The sequence below is a fragment of the Arachis hypogaea genome, chromosome 6 (assembly GCF_003086295.3).
Source record: "Arachis hypogaea cultivar Tifrunner chromosome 6, arahy.Tifrunner.gnm2.J5K5, whole genome shotgun sequence".
NCBI classification, from domain to species: domain Eukaryota; kingdom Viridiplantae; phylum Streptophyta; class Magnoliopsida; order Fabales; family Fabaceae; genus Arachis; species Arachis hypogaea.
Window position 1 is genome coordinate 66412050 of NC_092041.1, and position 9543 is coordinate 66421592.

The window sequence follows — 9543 nt, forward strand, 5'->3', positions numbered from 1 at the left end:
TACTGGCGTTGAACGCCAGTCTGTCCTCCCTCCAGGGTGTGATTTTTCTTTTGCTGTTTTTGATTTTGTTTTTAATTTTTATATTTTTTCGTGATTCCACATGATCATGTACCTAATAAAACACAAAATAACAATAAAATAAAATAAAATAAAATAAAAATTAGATAAATAAAATTGGGCTGCCTCCCAACAAGCGCTTCTTTAATGTCAATAGCTTGACAGTGGGCTCTCACGGAGCCACAAGGTGATCAGGTCAATGTTGTATAGTCCTAACACCAAACTTAGAGTTTGGATATGGGGTCTTAACACCAAACTTAGAGTTTGGTTGTGGCCTCCCAACACCAAACTTAGAGTTTGACTGTGGGGGCTCTTCTTGACTCTGAACTGAGAGAAGCTCTTCATGCTTACTCTCTTTTGTTATAAAGGGATGGCTATGTGCCTTAAACACAAGGTAGTCCCCATTCAATTGAAGGACTAATTCACCTCTGTTGACATCTATCACAGCTCCTGCTGCAGCTAGGAAAGGTCTTCCAAGGATGATGCATTCATCCTCTTCCTTCCTAGTGTCTAAGATTATGAAATCAGCAGGGATGTAAAGGCCTTCAACCTTTACTAACACATCCTCTACTATTCCATAAGCTTGTCTCAATGACTTGTCTGCCAATTGTAATGAGAACAAGGCAGGTTGTACCTCAATGATCCCTAGCTTCTCCATTATAGAGAGTGGCATAAGATTTATCCCTGACCCCAGATCACATAGAGCTTTTTCAAAGGTTATGGTGCCTATGGTACAAGGTATTAAGAACTTGCCAGGATCTTGTCTCTTTTGAGGTAAGATTTGTTGAATCCAGGTATCTAGTTCATTAATGAGCAAGGGAGGTTCACTTTCCCAAGTCTCATTACCAAACAACTTGGCTTTCAGCTTCATGATAGCTCCTAAATATTGAGTGACTTGCTCTCCAGTCACATCTTCATCCTCTTCAGAGGAAGAATAGTCTTCAGAGCTCATGAATGGCAGAAGGAGATTTAATGGAATCTCTATGGTCTCTATATGAGCCTTAGATTCCTTTGGATCCTTAATAGGAAACTCCTTCTTGCTTGAGAGACGTCCCAGGAGGTCTTCCTCACTAGGATTTTCGTCCTTCTCCTCCCTTGTGCATTTGGCTATATTGATCACATCAATGGCCTTGCACTCTCCTTTTGGATTCTCTTCTGTATTGCTTCGGAGAATACTGGGAGGAGTTTCAATGACTTTCTTACTCAGCTGGCCCACTTGTGCCTCCAGATTTCTGATGGAGGATCTTGTTTCACTCATGAAACTGAAAGTGGCTTTTGACAGATCAGAGACTAAATTTGCTAAATTAGAGGAGCTTTGTTCAGAATTCTCTGTCTGTTGCTGAGAAGATGATGGAAAAGGCTTGTTATTACTGAGCCTATTTCTTCCACCATTATTAAAGCCTTGTTGAGGCTTTTGTTGATCCTTCCATGAGAAATTTGGGTGATTTCTCCATGATGAGTTATAGGTGTTTCCATAAGGTTCACCCATGTAATTTACCTCTGCTATTGCAGGGTTCTCAGGATTATAAGCTTCTTCAGAAGCTGCCTCTTTAGTACTGTTGGATGCATTTTGCCATCCATTCAGACTTTGAGAAATCATTTTGACTTGCTGAGTCAACACTTTGTTTTGAGCCAATATGGCATTCAGAGCATCAATTTCAAGAACTCCCTTCCTCTGAGGCATCCCATTATTCACGGAATTCCTCTCAGAAGTATACATGAATTGGTTATTTGCAACCATGTCAATGCGTTCTTGAGCCTCTTCAGGCGTTTTCTTTAGGTGAATAGATCCACGTGCAGAATGGTCCAATGACATTTTCAAAAACTCAGATAGACCATAATAGAATATATCTAATATGGTCCATTCTGAAAACATGTCAGATGGACACCTTTTGGTCAACTGTTCGTATCTTTCCCAAGCTTCATAGAGGGATTCACCATCTTTTTGTTTAAAGGTCTGAACATCCACTCTAAGCTTGCTCAGCTTTTGAGGAGGAAAGAATTTATCCAAGAAAGCCGTGACCAGCTTATCCTAGGAGTCCAGGCTATCCTTAGGTTGTGAATCCAACCATATTCTAGCTCTGTCTCTTACATTAAAAGGGAAAAGCATGAGTCTGTAGACTTCAGGATCAACTCCATTCGTCTTAACAGTCTCACAAATCTTCAAGAACTCAGTTAAAAACTGGTAAGGATCTTCAGATGGAAGTCCATAAAACTTGCAGTTCTGTTGCATTAAAGCAACTAGTTGAGGTTTAAGCTCAAAATTATTGGCTCCAATGGCAGGAATGGAGATGCTTCTTCCATCAAATTTGGATGTTGGTTTGGTAAAGTCACCAAGCATCCTTCTTGCATTATCATTATTGGGTTCGGCTGCCATCTCCTTCTCTTGTTCAAAAATTTCTGAAAGGTTACTTCTGGATTGTTGTAATTTAGCTTCTCTTAGTTTCCTCTTCAAAGTCCTTTCAGGTTCAGGATCAACTTCAACAAGAGTGCTTTTGTCCTTGTTCCTGCTCATATGAAAGAGAAGAAAACAAGAAAAGAAAGAGGAATCCTCTATGTCACAGTAGAGAGATTCCTTTATGTTAGTAGAAAAAGAAAGGGGAAAAGAGTGAAGAAGAGTGGGTTCGGATTTTTAGATGAAGAGAGGTGAAGAGAAGTGTTAGTAGATAAATAATTAAATAGAATAAGAAAAGAGAGGGAGAATTTCGAAAATAATTTTGAAAAAGAGGTTAGTGATTTTCGAAAATTAAAGATAAGATAAGATTAAAATTTAAAACAAAAGAATTTTTGAAAAAGAGATAAGATATTTTCGAAAATTAGAAAGGGAAAAGTAGTTAGGTGGTTTTGAAAAAGATAAGAAACAAACAAAAGTTAGTTGGTTGATTGTAAAAGATTTGAAGTTTTTAATTTTTTTTTAAAAAAGATAAGAAGATAGGAAGATAGAAAAGATATTTTAAAATCAAATTTTGAAAAAGATATGATAAAAGATAAAAAGATTTAATTTTTAAAATTAAAATTAATTACTTAACTAACAAGAAACTAAAAGATAGGATTCTAGAATTTAAAGATTGAACCTTTCTTAACAAGAAAGTAACAAACTTAAAATTTTTGAATCAATCATATTACTTGTTAGTGTAATTTCGAAAATTAGATATAAAGATAAGAAAAAGATTTTGAAAAGATAAGATTTTTAAAATTGAAAATTTGACTTGACTTGTAAGAAACAACTAATTTTAAAAATTTTTGACCAAGTCAACCCAAAATTTTGAAAATTTGGAGAGAAAAAAGGAAAAGATATATTTTTGATTTTTGAATTTTTAATTGAGAGAGAAAAACACAAACATGACCCAAAACATGAAAATTTTGGATCAAAACACTTAATGCATGCAAGAACACCATGAATGTCAAGATGAACACCAAGAACACTTTGAAGATCATGATGAACATCAAGAACATAATTTTGAAAAATTTTTGATGCAAAGAAAACATGCAAGACACCAAACTTAGAAATCTTTAATGCATGGACTCTAACAACAAAAAATGCATATGAAAAACAACAAACAACACAAAATAAGAAAACATCAAGATCAAACAAGAGGATTTGTCAAGAACAACTTGAAGATCATGAAGAACACCATGAATATATGAATTTTCGAAAAATGCAAGAAAAATTTTTTAAAGCATGCAATTGACACCAAACTTAAAAGTTGACTCAAGACTCAAACAAGAAACACAAAATATTTTTTTATTTTTGTGATTTTTTTGATTTTTTTTATTTTTATTAATTTTTTTCGAAAATAAAGTTTGGAAAAACGAAAAAGAAAAGAAAAATTTTGAAAAATATTTTCGAAAAATTTTTGAAAAGAAAATTACCTAATCTGAGCAACAAGATGAACCGTCAGTTGTCCATACTCGAACAATCCCCGGCAACGGCGCCAAAAACTTGGTGGACAAAATTGTGATCCTCTTTGTATTTGCATGAGATTTATTTAATGGCTATTGACTATGTGTGGACACAACTCCGTTCAACTTAACCAGCAAGTGTACTGGGTCATCCAAGTAATACCTTACATGAGTAAGGGTCGATCCCACAGAGATTGTTGGTATGATGCAAGCTATGGTCACCTTGTAAATCTCAGTTAGGCAGATTAAATTGATTTATGATAGGTTCGAAAATTAACAGAAAATAAAATAGGATAGACATACTTATGTAAATCAATAGTGGGAATTTCAGATAGGCGTATGGAGATGCTGTGCTTCTCTTGAATCTCTACTTTCTTATTACATTCATCTAATCCTTCTTACTCCTTTCCATGGCAAGCTGTATGTAGGGCATCACCGTTGTCAATGGCTACATCCCATCCTCTCAGTGAAAATGGTCCTATGCTCTGTCACAGCACGACTAATCATCTGTCGGTTCTCAATCAGGTTGGAATAGAATCCCTTGATTCTTTTGCGTCTGTCACTAACGCCCAGCCTTCAGGAGTTTGAAGCTCGTCGCAGTCATTCAATACCAGAATCCTACTCGGAATACCACAGACAAGGTTAGACTTCCCAGATTCTCGGAATCCTACTCGGAATACCACAGACAAGGTTAGACTTTCTGGATTCCCATGAATGCCGCCATCTATCTAGCTTATACCACGAAGATTCTGTTGGGGAATCTAAGAGATATGCGCCCGGCCTAAGGTAGAACGGAAGTGGTTGTCAGTCACGCGCGTTCATAGGTGCGAATGATGATGAGTGTCACGGTCATCACATTCCTCAAGTTGAAGTGCAACGTATATCTTGGAATAAGAATAAAAGAGAATTGAATAGAAAATAATAGTAATTGTATTGAAACTTGAGGTACAATAGAGCTCCATACCCTTAATCTATGGTGTGTCGAAACTCCACCGTTGAAAATACATAAATGAAAGGTTTAGGCATGGACGAATGGCCAGCCCCCCCAAAACGTGATCAATGGCCCCCTAAGATGAAGAGTAAAACAAAACTGAGGTCAAAGATGAAACGTGGTCAAAAGACGACTAATACATTAGTAAAAAAGTCTTATTTATACTAAACTAGCTACTAGGGTTTACAGAGGTAAGTAATTGATTCATAAATTCACTTCCGGGGCCCACTTGGTGTGTGTTTGGGCTGAGCTTGATCTATCCACGAGCTGAGGCTTCCTTTGGAGTTGAACGCCGAGTTATAGCGTGTTTCTGGCGTTCAACTCCGGGTCGTGACGTGTTTCTGGCGTTTGACTCCAGACAGCAGCATGTACTTGGCGTTGAGCGCCACTTTACGTTGTCAATTCCCGAATAAAGTATGAACTATTATATATTGCTGAAAAGCTCTGGATGTCTACTTTTCAACGGTGTTGAGAGCGCGCCATTTGAAGTTCTGTAGCTCCAGAAAATCCATTTCGAGTGCAGGGAGGTCAGAATCCAACAACATCAGTAGTCCTTTGTCAGCCTTGCTTTCAGAGTTTTGCTCAGGTCCCTCAATTTCAGCCATAAAATACCTGAAATCACAGAAAAACACACAAACTCATAGTAAAGTCTAGAAATGTGAATTTAACATAAAAACTAATGAAAACATCCCTAAAAGTTGCTTGAACTTACTAAAAACTACCTAAAAACAATGCCAAAAAGCGTATAAATTATCCGCTCATCAATCTCACATCAATTCAAAGGGTAGATCCCAGCTAGGTGGTGCTATAATAGGTGCAGAGGAAAGTCTATTTTTAAGTTGATCAAAGGCTAACACACACTCTCTATCAAAAACAAAGGGGGTATTTGAGACAAGTAGGTTGCTGAGGGGTTTGGCAATCGTTGAAAAATCTTTTATAAACCTCCTATAGAACCCGGCATGTCCCAGAAAGCTTCTAATTGATTTGACATTGCAAGGTAGAGGCAACTTCTCAATTACTTCCACCTTTTCCTTGTCTACTTCTATGCCCTTTTTAGAGATCTTATGACCAAGAACCACCCGTCATGTTACCATGAAATGGCACTTCTCCCAATTTAAAACCAGGTTGGTTTCTTAGCATCTCTTTAGTACCATGGCAAGATGATATAGGCAATCAGAATATGAATCCCTAAACACAGAGAAGTCATCCATAAACACTTCTATGAACTTCTTAATCATGTCTGAAAAGATGGAGAGTATGCACCTTTGGAATGTTGTAGGTGCATTGCACAATCCAAAGGGCATTCTCTTATAAGCAAAGACTCCATACGGACAAGTAAAAGAGGTTTTCTCCTGATCCTTTAGGTCTACAACTATTTGGTTGTAGCCGTCCAGGAAGAAGTAATATTCATGTTCTGTAAGTCTTTCAAGCATCTGGTCCATGAAAGGTAAGGAAAGTGGTATTTCCGGGTGGCTTCATTAAATTTCCTATAGTCAATGCACATGCACCATCCGGTCACTGTTCTTGTTGGTATTAGTTCATTCTTCTTGTTTGGTACAACAGTGATCCCTCCTTTCTTAGGAACCACTTGGACAGGGCTCACCCAAGGGCTGTCTGAGATAGGGTAAATCACCCCTGCTTGCCATAGTTTCAACACCTCCTTTTGGACTTCCTCATTCATTATTAGGTTCAGCCTTCTCTGTTGCTATCTTAAGGGCTTTGCACCTTCCTCAAGTAGGATCTTATGCATGCACATTGAGGGACTGATTCCCTTTAGATCCGTAAGTGTCCAACCTATAGCATCCTTATGTTGTTTCAGCACTTGGATTAACTCATCTTCTTGTTCAGCTTTTAGGTTTGAGTTAATGATTACTAGGTATGTATTGTTATCACCCAAGTAAGCATATTTCAAACATGGGGGCAGAATCTTCAATTCCAACTTTGGTGCCCCCAATTCCATCTTGCTTGGCCTGTCCATCATGACTGAATTGTCCATAGCCTCCAGTGGTAGCTCACCACATAAGACTTGTTGATCTTGCTCTTGGGTTTCTTCACATTGTTCTTCCTCTAGGACTCCTTGAACCAAGTTTTCAATGGTATCTACCATCATGCATTCACTAATGGCTTCTTTGGGTTAGCTCATTGCCTTGAAGACATTGAAAACCATATTCTCTTCATGTAATCTCAAGACTAGCTTCCCTTTTTGAATATCAATTATAGCTCCAGCAGTAGCTAGGAATGGCCTTCCTAGGATGATTAATATGTTGGTTTCTTCCTCCATGTCAAGCACAACAAAATCAACTGGAAAGATGAATTCCCCCACTTTCACCAATAGATCTTCCACCATACCATGAGGGAATTTAAATGTTTTGTCAGCCAATTGAAGTGTCATTCTTATTGGCTTGGCTTCTTCTATTCTCATTCTTCTCATCATGGCCAAAGGCATGAGATTTATGCTTGCTCCGAGATCACATAATGCCTTCTCAATGTTCATATCCCCAATGATACAGGGGATTTGGAAACTCCCAGGGTCTTTCAATTTCTAGAGGAACTTCTTTTGTATTATAGCACTGCACTCTTCAGTAAGTACCACTGTTTCTTTCTCACCTCAGTTTCTTTTCCTTGTCATAAGTTCTTTTAAGAACTTGGCATAGAGTGGTATTTGTTCTAGTACCTCAGCAAAGGGTATATTGATCTGGAGCTTCTTGAAGATTTCTAGGAAACTAGAGAACTAGCTGTCTTTCCCATCCTTCCTCAGACTTTGTGGATAGGGTGCTTGTGGCACATAAAACTTCAGAACTTGCTTTGGTGAGGATGGTGTAGAGGTCTTTTCTTCCTTCTTGATCTCAGGTTCCTTTGCAACTTCTTTTTCTTGGTGGCTTTGACTTGGGGATGTTTCTTCTACAATTTTTCCACTTTTTAGTGTTATAGCTTTGCACTCTCCCCTTGGGTTAGCCATGGTGTCACTAGGAAAGGTATGCATGGACATAGGTATTTGCTTATATAAGCTCCCTAATTGTGCCTCTAATTTTGAAATCGCTGCCCTTTGATTCTTTATGTTAGATCTGGCCTCTTCCTGGTTAGCATCTATCTTTCTATCAACTTGTAGCTGTCTTTCTAGAATAGTGGAGATAGTTTCGTTCAATTTTTATAAGCTCCCTAATCGCTGCCTCCAATTTTGAGAAACTACTACTGGTTTCACATGGTTGCATGGTGGAGGTTGAGGTATCCTAGTTGTGGCTATTGTGTGTTTGCTGAGTGGGGTGATATGATGTGTTTTGTGAGTTGTGGTAGGGTCTGTTGTTGCTTGATTGGTGGTTGGGGTTGTGGTTGTTGTGATGATTGGAGTGATATGGTTTGTGGTCTTGTTGGTTTTTCACCCAAAATTCGGGTGGTTCTTCCATCTTGGGTTGTATGTTTTAGAGTTTGGATCATATGGTGGTCTAGATAGGTTGTTTACATAACTTTCCTACTCCCATTCACATTCAGCTTCTAGTGTATCTTCTTCTTGTGGTGGTGCTTGAGCTTGGACAACTGAGACTTGGCTTGCCTCCACCTTCTTTGTTAAGGCTACTAATTGTGCTGTGATTGCCTTGTTTGGTGCTAACAAGGCATCTATAGAGTGGAGTTCCAGCACTCCTCTCTTTTGAGCTCTTTCTGAAGTATAGAAGTACTCATTTTTGGCTACAGTCTCAATAACATCTATGGCCTCTTCAATAGTTTTCTTCTTGTTGAATGAACCCCCTGAAGAGTGATCCACAGCTTTCTTTGCTTCATATGATAGCCCTTCATAGAAGATGTGTACTTGAACCCATTCGTTGAACATATCCGGAGGGCACTTCCTTGTCAAGTCTTTGAACCTCTCCCAGGCCTCAAAAAGTGTTTCACCATCTTGCTGTCTGAAGGTTTGTACCTCAGTTCTTAATCTATTGACTCTCTGTGGTGGGTAGAATCTTGCTAGAAACTTGTTCACAACTTCATCCCAAGTGGTCAAGCTCTCCTTGGAAAATGCTTCTAACCACTTTGCTGCCTTATCTCTGAGTGAGAAGGGGAACAAGAGTAGCTTGTAGGTGTCAGGGTGTACACCATTGGATTTTACAGTGTCGCATATCTGGTATGCGAAATCGTGATTCACACACTTTCTTCACAACTCCGCACAGCTGACCAGTGATAAACCACTATTTCATGATAAATCTTGTGCTTAAATTGAATGATTTTATCAACTCTTCACCTACTTATTCATATGAATTTGCATAGTTTTGCAATTATTTCCTTAGGATATGACATATGAGAAAACATGTTTCTTATGCTTTAAAATAATCAAAAATTAATTATCCTTTATTACCATTCGATGTCGTGATTTATGTGTTGAGTGCTTTCAGGTTTTATAGGGCAGGAATGACTTAAAGGATGGAAAGGAAACATACAGAAATGGAAGGAAAGCACAAAATTGGAGTTTAGGAGAAACTGGCAGTGACACGTTCGCATGGATGACGTGAACGCGTGCTTAGCGCAAAAGAGAATCGATGCGAGCGCTTGGATGATGTAAACGCATGACGTGCAAAACACAACTGATGCAGACGCATGACTGA

The 9543-nt window shown here is 38.3% G+C and overlaps 1 non-coding gene across 1 annotated transcript; it reads left to right on the top strand.

Annotated features, from left to right (window-relative positions):
• The first annotated feature begins 8772 nt into the window (after positions 1-8772).
• On the top strand, positions 8773-8879 carry LOC112700001 (small nucleolar RNA R71). Its single transcript, XR_003152929.1, has one exon. It is a non-coding gene; the product is annotated as a small nucleolar RNA R71 (small nucleolar RNA).
• Positions 8880-9543: the final 664 nt, after the last annotated feature.